The following is a 10,072-nucleotide window of genomic DNA, read 5'->3' on the forward strand; positions in this document are numbered from 1 at the left end:
AAACTGTCTCGAGGATGAAAGTCTAAAACTCAAGGACAACATGGAGGCATACCTTAATTCCCCACACAAAGTCTTTGAAGAAGACAAGTGTGAGGGAATGCCCACTGTCTATGTGGATGGATGCTCTTACCATGTTGACAACAATGGGGAGAAAGAACTGGTGGCCGACGTAGGGAATGCATGGGCAAATGAGTCCCCAGAACCCTCCGCTGGGTACAAAATTGGTCCCCGAAGTAGTCAGGTGGCAGAATTGATGGCTGTGCATCAGGCCATCCTCACTGCTGTCCAACATCAACTCCACGAACTGGTCATAATCACAGATTCAGATTATGTACGGGACAGGTTCGTGGAGCACCTGGTTAATTGGAAAACCAGAGGCATGTTATGTGCTAATAACAAACCCCTGAAACATGGGAAGTTAATTCAAAACATTGATGATCTGGTCACCTCGAATGGTGTGACCATCTACTGGAAGAAGATCAAGGGTCATTCCAAAGTAGAGGGACCAGACAAAACTGGAAATGACTTAGCTGATCAGCTGGCCAAAACCGGGGCCATCCAAGGGGATCTAATAGAAATAGAGTCCCTGTTGGGGGAACTCCAGGTCACTGCTATCACTAGGTCCCAGACAAATGCTCACAATGATCATTCAACTGCACAATGGAGTAAGGAGACCCCAAATGCTGATTTGATTACGGCTCAAAAAGGGGATCCCATAATTGGTAAGTTTTACCAACACATTGAGGACCCTGAGAACTTTCCCCTGACGGATACCGATTACATTGGGAAAGAGGACCTTAGAGTGTTGATGAAATGTCCAAAAATGTTCCGAATCCAAGTCGGTTTGTTGGTAAGGAAATCCCAAGCTGGCCATGATCAGTGGGTGGTCCCTACCTCATTCCGAAGCCAGATGTTAAGTCACGCCCATGATGCGGCCACCACCGGTCATAGGGGGTTTCATACAACACTTGAGATCTTAAGTGAGGTTGCATACTGGCCACACCTGGGGCAGGACCTCAACCAATACTTGAAGGGGTGTCTTGTGTGTGCACAATTTGAGTCAACATCCCTCAAACACTGTGCACCTCTCCAGAAGAGGGGGATGACACTGCCATGGTCAGATTTACAAGTCAACTTTATAGGCCCTGTGATTCGTTCCGTTAGGGGGAATAAGTACATGTTGACGGTGACATGCTTGTTTACCAAGTGGGTGGAATGTCTCCCGGCCCCAAACTGCAAGGCAGAAACAGCAGCTGTCCTGATGATTAACCACATCTTTTCCCGTTTTGGTCTACCTCAAAGGATTGAGTCAGACAGAGGTAGCCATTTCACCAGCGAGGTAATGACAAAGATGTGGGAGATACTGGGGGTCAAAAGGAAGCTACCTATTGCTTACCGGCCAGCTTCTTCTGGGGCAGTAGAACGTTACAACCGGACCATTGTGAGCATAATAAAAACGTTTGTGGCAGATTCTGGGCCAAGTTGCGATATTCGACTACCTCTGGTCCTAATGGCCACCAGATCTACCCCTTCATCTGCAACCAAAATGTCACCATTTGAGCTGATGACTGGACGCAAGATGGTGCTTCCCCAGCATTTGCTCTACAGGACCCAAGAGCAGACATTGATAAATGCCTCCACAACTCATGAGTATGTGGAGAATTTAAGGAAATACCTTCAACATGCTTTTGCCTATGCTTTGTGGAATCTAGAAAGATCAGCTGATAGCATGAAAACCCATTACAATTTGAAGACCACCCGGAAAGAATACAATGTGGGAGACCGGGTCTATCTATACAATTTCCAAAGAAACCAGGCCAAACAGCGAAAATGTTTGCCTACATGGAAGGGACCGTTTGAAATTGTAGATAAGATCTCCCCAGTTGCCTACAAGATCCGCTTCTCCAAAGGTAGTTTGGCTTAAGGGGAAGACAAGTGGGTCCATATAAATCAGTAAAAGTGTTGCCATCCCAGGCACACTCTGCAGCAACTGGAGGAGTCCTCTGCAATACCAGAGGGGGCCGCTCCAGAGTAATTCAGTTCCAACCCTAAAGTATCCCACATATAGTCTCTAAAATATTATGATTCTTGAATGCAAATTGTCTCCTGATTAAAAAAAATGTGTATGTTCTTGTCTCCTGATAAAAAAAATGTATACTTTCATGTCTTTGGATTTATAAGATGAATATGCCGCCCCACTATATCAATAGTGGGCGAGAAATGTCTACGAATAGGTATTACCGCTTTGCTTTGTCATCCTAGGAGAGATGAAACCATGGAGACTGACCAAGGAAGACGACCTGGGGACCAGGAGCAAAGATCCGAGGGGCCCGGGGTACCGCCAAATACTCCCATCATGACCGGCGTGGAGAACCGATGCTGAACTTTGTCATCTGCGGAATCGGAAGAAGATGATGCGGACATCCCAGTGCGTGGATCAAAACATCCTTTGCACCCGACTCCCCCTCGACTTAAAATCAAAGCGCAGTCGGGCGGGGAGGCTTGTCAGGGGTTTTGACCCATGTTCAAGTTGTTATGCTGCAACATTTGGGGCTGTGGGCTCAGAAATTCCAAGATGGCCGAAAAAGCCCACATTGCACCAGAATCCAGGAAAACCATGCAGTTTCTGTGCACACCAAAATGGTTGCATAACTTGCCACCCACCAGTGCGAGTGTGGTGGGCCAGAAGCACCATGAGTGAAACGTGGTGCCAAAGGAAAAAACAGCAGTGCCTGTTAGCTCAAAAAGCACTTTGAAATCACCTTTGTTTCTCTGAAATGCAAGCTAAAAATGCCTATTTTAACCATTGCAAGATATTCATAAATCTCACTGAAACAGTGCAGACATTTGGCAGAATGAAGTCTTGTGTGCATACAAAATCTGGAAAGATGAAGAGCCCAAAACAATGTTTATAACAAAACTGGCTGAGCTGTGGATGTCAGCAGCTTAACTGAAATTGGATTTAAAACCACTAAAATCTAAATGTTTAAAATAAATGAGTGACCTACTATTGAGTGTCACATAGTTTGCAAGTGTTAAATGTCATAGTTTTGAACTTAGAATCAGCGTTCTAGCTGCTTGTGTAAAAATTGTACGTTTGTTTTGAATGAAGAAAAACTGGGAACAAAAGTGACATTTGGCTGAAGCCTGGCTTGAAGAGAGTGAATTCTGCCTGGCAACTACCCCCGACAGGAGTTGAAACTTGCTCAGCCACTCTTCCCAGGCCTGGCTGAATTCTGCTGCCCCCACCAAAAGGAAATGACACCTCCCTGATTGAATCAGGGGAGGAGCACCTAGGACTGGAGCGAAACAGAACAATGAGCCTTCCTTGGCTCAGGCAAATGTTAAATTATGGGGGGTCGTAAATGGCTTCCTCTTGAGAGAAACGGGGAGGGCAGTGCCTCTGTGAGCAACTTGAGTTGAAGGAAGTGGACAAACCAGAAATTCCACCATGTGCTCTGGGAAACCACACCCCTCTGGGCCAGAGCATAATTTTAAAAAGATAAATAATTGATAGTACAGACTTGTCAAAATTATATAATTAATATCATTATTCTTGTGATTTGTCTGTGCACATTTTAAGAGGTGTTAGGACTCTGTACAATGTTCTGAGGCAAATCCCCATGAATTATAGAGATTGCATAAACGGGGTTCACTCTAGAAAAATGAAAATTTACTGGAATATGTGTAAAAATCCAATATTAGTAAATTATAAAATAAGTTGCCATTTTTGAACCCTGGCTCTTAGAAACATCAGAGTTGGAACAGAGACCTACCCGAAGTAATATATGATATGTACATGTAATGTCAACCACTTGTGTATTTGGGAAATATGTTTAGTTATGAAAATGATTTTCTAAGGTAAAAGCAAAGGGGAGTGTTCTTTCTTTGGAGCCATAAACATGACACCTGATGACATAGGATGACTCACTGCTCCCTTCTCAAATCAGGTCAAAGAGAAATCCTTGACCTATCAAATCATGAGTGGGTTGGGCATAGAAAGTTAGCATCCAGACCCATTTTCAAAAGACATAAAAAGAGCCACTGGAAGCCGGACAGGGACATTTATTTTCCAACCTTCAACTGAATTCCTGCACAGCATGCTGACAGAGAACTCCAGGATCCAGAACTCCAGAGATCCAGACTAACTCCAGAACAAAAACTCCAAAGAGCTGAACTCTTCAGCAGGCCTCAAAATCTTTTGCAAACTATTCTACCGCCGGCCTGTGCGGTTTGCTGCTTGCTAAGAGTCCTGTGTATCCAGAACAGAACCAGTACCCAAAAAGCAGTGCAGTATCCAGAATCCACTTGATCCAGACCAGCAGAACCAGAGACCCAGACCAGACCGCTGTGAAGAGAACCGGTGACTGATTGACCCGCCGAGCAGAGAAAACCGCAGCTAAACTTGTTGACCAGATCCGTGATGAGGCCATTTCTTTCAAATTTATAGTATGAGTACCCAGTTAGAACTGTGCAGAACCCATCTCTTAGCTTAAAATAATCTGATTCAAAACATTTGAACCTATTTAGAACTGCATCAAAAGAAATTGTGTGTTCCTCCTGTTGATTCAAACCTTTCAACTGATTTAAAGTATCTCTCACTCACCCCTAGAGGGAATTAAAATCAATTTTAGCATATTTCACTCCCTTGCAAATCACCTGAAAGTCTTTCGCCTGTGTTTCAAAATCATCCCTGGTGCTATAAGCTTGCTAGGGGGGGAATTGAATTCGTATTGTACTGTGATTGTATTCCTGAAGACTGTGTGTGTTACTTCCATCTCCTTACATTGCACAGGGGGGGAGTGAATTGTCAGAGAAAAAGTGATCATATTATCTTTTGCTGAAATCATATCAAGTTTATTTCTGTACTGCCTTTTATTCATCTTTGCATCTCCTTGAAACCATGAAGCATTCTCAGCTACCTTATCCTCTATACTACTCCTAAGTAATTAAACCAGTGTGCTAGCATAACATCATCCATTGTTAATCACTGTCATATGTCTAAGTGTGATCTCAAATATTAATTTATTATAAAAGTGTGATATATATCTATTGTTTAATTTTTAAAATAAACCTTTTTCATTTGCAAAACAAACCTACTTCTTGGCTCAGTGGGGTCAGGGGGATTCTAAGAGAGGGGCGTTATACAAGGGTTCATCATCCAGATTATAACTTGTCATAAAAATGTATAAATAAGGGCTTCCCTTGAGCAATCCCAGACAAGGCACTGACTTAGTGGGAATGCTTGATTGGAGTGATTAACAGATTAGGAATTGATGTCATATTGAATCTGCAAGAAAATAACATTCCTTGTCTTGCTTTTATGTCTACACTTGCAGAGAGTGACAAGTTCAACTCTATAATGATGCGCTGTGAGAAGGAACCAATTATAGAGATGAAATCATGCAATGTTCTAGATGGGCACCTTATGCTACTGGAATAGTTTAAAAAAAGCAAAAGCATGATTAAGCCAATTAGAAATTAATTTAAAAATCAGCAGATCTACTTTAAAGATTTGCATTAATGCACACCTTATGTTACAGTAGAGCTTCAATGTTGAAAATAGTCTGGTGAATGCAACAATGGGGAGAGTGGCAGCATTTGTCTCTTTTCCACACAGCACAAATACACAATATTTGTTGGCAACTTTTGATCGTGTAGAGGAACCTCACTTGTTTTGTCATGCTTCTGAACACTTCTTGATTTTTAAAGATCTGTTTGTGAAAAGAGCACAAGTTCCATTGTCTTCTGCATATGCAATGACTGCACATCAACCACAAGGATTGACTTTAGAAGCTGAACTGATAGACACAGTTTTTAAAGAAGGGGTGTCACATGTAGCACTGTCACAAGTAGCAAATAAAGAAGCTGAAACGGTGTTTGCGGTTCCTGGCCTAAATATGTTTACTTTAAATCAATGCAAGCCTTAGCTGAAAGAACACAGACCTAGATTGTAGATGATTTATATTTATGATGTCCCTCTCTGGAAATCAATGATGTCTTAAGTTTTGCTGCAACAATCCTCATGATGTGAGTTGCTGTGTGTCATGAAAATGAGTCTTGCATGGACTAATGTGATCTTCTAAAAGGGGACTCAGATTACACTAACAGATTCATGTTGGTGATGACAAATTAATCTGTTGGTCGGAGCAGGACAGATACTGTTTCTGTGGTGCCACTACATCATAGAGATTTTCAAATTCCACATGATGTGTGGTAAGTCATGTAAAGTCACTCTATGTTATCTCTTTAGACTGTGACTGCTCTTTTCTAATACAAAAGATAAGGCTGAACCTACAGAGATCACAGCATCAATGCCCACATTAATGCACACTGCATATGATTTCACTCATCTATGCCATGAATGGGCTTGAAAGTAACACATTATTTTTGTGCTCTAAATGGTAACATATGAAGGGGAATTGGAAATATCTTTTTGCCTTAACAAGTAAAGTCTGTCAGTACAGTTTGATTTTAATGCGGAATGTAGGGCTCTGGCTTGCAGACCAACAATTTTATAATGAAACAAGCACACACATGGAAGTCGTCGGCATCACAAGTAGAACACAAACTGACCTCTACTTCATCTACAAGTGGTCATTAACAGGGATAGAATGGTTACATTTTAACTGCATTTTTTCTCACATCTGAGGTCAGAGGATCACCTGACTTCTCATAGGCAAAGTGCGCGCAGGTGTGCCTTGAATGCTGTCCGAGCTCAAGAGCACTGGATCACATTCAGGGAGGCGATGAATTTTACTTCAAAGTTTTACCCAAAGTGTTTTTTGAAACAATGTTTTTAACACACATAAACACTTCTTGGGGTCCACTTTTTTAGCATGAAGACTGATTATTATTCTGGTACCATTTAATGGGTGACCTGCCTGATGTAATATACTAAGAATGACAATGTGTATGCCCCGCACATGTGGAACCTACTTTCCGCAGTCAATTGGTGTAAGTGCCGTGAACTACATCCCCACATAGGTAATTTGGCTTCCCCTCTTTCAAAATTATAAGAAATCATTTCTTTTTTTTTTTAAATGCCTTATAATACTATCAGCACAGCACCAATGACGAAGGAAGAAGGCACATACAAGTGTATTATGTACAAGTCAATTATTGAGATGCTCCTACAATATGGTAACGAGGCCTGTGCACTATGTCAAAAAGAATACCAAACTGTATGTAAGAACTTTCGCCATACTGCACAATGGTAACAGACAGAATGACACTGCCCCCTCAGTAACCCTTCCGTCTAAAATAACATTATCTCATGAAGAGCCAATATCTTTTAAATGGGATCTACACATTTCAAAATGGCCGCCATAAAAGAGGGCCACCGACAGCAACAACGGACCACTTGAAAGGGTCCTCGTTGCTGGGCAACCATTGCTAACACAGAGCAACAACTCCGGCGCCCCAAGGCCAGATGCAAGCAGAAGCCGCTCAAGATACACGGTGAGTGGCGCCCCTGCTATTACTAATAATCATGCGCTTTCAATGAGAACGAAGCGCTTTCAATTCGCAACCCCGTGCCCGATCGTAAGCTGCGGCATGCCATTCCGGCTGCCGCGCACACGATCGCGATCACCACATGGCTTACCAGGCTAATTCCCAATAACCAACTAGTCATGGGACGGGCAGTCGGGCGCACAGCAGCGCTCAAACTGCCGGCGATCCGCCACAGGGCCGCTATTGTTAACCAAAAAGACTGCGCTAGACCGAATATGATGTTAAAACCCAGATTCTCCTCGGAACGCGCACGCATCCTAGTTAAATTATTCCGAGCGGCATGTGAACACAATACAACGGGGCTCCAAGTGGGCATGTCTTGACATATCCCCCCCCTCTCTTGGTGTCTCACAGGATTTTAGAGACACACTACCACAGCAGCACACATCAGAAACCTGGCTGACAGCTTGCACACGCCAGAGCTGCAATAAGGTAATAACCAGCAGCCAATGCCAAAAAATAGTCTTGAACGGCCAAAAAAGACTGTTCGGATACTCCTAATATTAATCAATTTAAATTGTTCCATAAATAACCGGAAACCACCCTTGAATAAGACAAAGTAAATGATTTATAGTGACCTCAAGATTTAAAACCCATTTTGGTTTTCTCTCTCTCAGGTGGATGGGATGATGGCCTCCCCGACCCTCCCCAACCCTTGATCTCACAGAGACAAGCATACAAATCACGGTCCTGAAGAAGATGATAACTAGTAATCATCAAAACCGGTCGACCACTTTTTACTCAAGGATATCCCAGAAACCTATAAGGGATACCCTGTAAACTAGACCATACATCATTGTGCTGTGGAGGACGTTCCTTGTTTTTAACTCGGGGACCGCACACTTCCTACGAAGGTCAATAAAAGAAAAAATAGTTCCTCTCTGAAATGTGGCCCCAAGTTCTTCTGAAATAAAAAATCGCTAACCCCTAAATGGGCAGCAGATCCATCCACCCAATGCCTAAGGAAAGAAGCTCACATATACTATGAGGAGTCTTTTGTGAAAATTGCTCTTTGAGGTTAACCATTAAATGGTACCAGAATAATAATAAGTCTCCACGCTGAAAAAGTGGACCCCAAGAAGTGTTTACTAGCTCAAGAGCAGACAGCAAGAATTCTGTCACTTGGGAACGTGACCAAGTAGAGCCTTCCAACTGTCACCGTCATAAAGGAATTGAGACTGGTGCTGAAGATATTGACATTCTTCCAAAACTACTGGCTTTCATTAGTTTTGGCTTAAAATATCTGTGGTTGCCCGTCCGCACCAGACAAACCTAGTGAAATTTTACTTGTGGGCCTAAATGAAGAGGACCCAAAGCCGGTCAGACACCGAATCAGTCACAGATTTGATGTGGAGTCTTTTAGCCCACATGGAATCAGCAGGTAAATAGATGAAAATAGATGAAAAATAGATGAAAAAATATGATACTGTACATCAGTTTGTAGTTAATCACCCAACACACACAACCATGGTGGACATATAGAAATTTCAAGAAGGTGAAAATGGTCTCTTACATCTCAAACTGTACATCATGAGCTCAGTGCCAAAGACATATTTGATTGTGGGACAGGAAAGTTTCTATGCCACAAATGACCATTATTTTCTGAATGACATTGGTAAAAATGCAGTATTTTCCTGGTTGAAGATGGACAAATGTTGTTTACTACAGTCCAGAGGAGGTGAAGGAAGTAGCTAGCGGGTACCTTTTGGCTAATGGAATCGCTGTTTCACATGACCACAAGTACGTTTATGTGGCTGATGTCATTGATCAGTCAATCCACATTTTGGAAAAACATGGCAGCTGGTCTTTATCTCCAGGGAAGGTGTTGAAAGTGAATACATTTTTGGATAATATATGCATCGATTCATCAACAGCTAATTTTTAGTCAGGATGTCACATGGAAGCACTGAAGTTCTTTACTTATGACCCTGAAAGTGAGTGTCCCCCAAAAAGTTAGTTAACCCCTTTCACTGAGAGGCAATAATGGAAACACCCCAGAGGGGATTAGACCAAGACCAAGTGTGAGTGAGATATAGAAGGTTTTTATCTAAATCGATATAGGGCATGCAAAGGACTCTGCAAACTCTGAGAGCGCTCTGTCTGACAATAGCAAAGGCAGTCATATTTATTACAAAAACACGTCATATGCGAGATAAGCTATAGGGGGCACATAGTCGTGGGGATTGGATGGCAATGACTAGCTACTATGTATAATGAAGGTGCGGTGCTTCATGATTGGCGGAGATCCACGTGGTAGCATCACGGAGTGCTTGGGTCATATAAATCCTACAGCATGTCAATTTCGTGGGGTGGGAACCAAGAAAAACAGTATATAATATGAGGCTTCCTTAATACATCACCATAAAAGTTGCCTTAGCAAAGGACCCAGTCTCATGAGTCCAGGTGTCTTATCAAGGGGCACGGGTTAGGCTACCTTCATTATTCTATTCTGTTAGATGTAGTGAGTGATAGTTTTACGGTATGTTAGCACAGGGGTGAATAACTGTCTCCATGGCCCGTTAGGCTTAGGGTGAGCTGAAATACTATTGGGGGCACA

At 42.5% G+C, this 10,072-nt stretch overlaps 1 pseudogene; it reads left to right on the forward strand.

The window, feature by feature from the left end:
- The window catches only part of LOC138467296 (serum paraoxonase/arylesterase 2 pseudogene), a 57,490-nt pseudogene extending 48,090 nt beyond the window's left edge, over positions 1–9,400 (forward strand).
- The last annotated feature ends 672 nt before the right edge of the window (positions 9,401–10,072 follow it).

The sequence above is a fragment of the Ambystoma mexicanum genome, chromosome 4q, assembly GCF_040938575.1.
Source record: "Ambystoma mexicanum isolate Mex_15411 chromosome 4q, UKY_AmexF1_1, whole genome shotgun sequence".
NCBI classification, from domain to species: Eukaryota; Metazoa; Chordata; class Amphibia; order Caudata; family Ambystomatidae; genus Ambystoma; species Ambystoma mexicanum.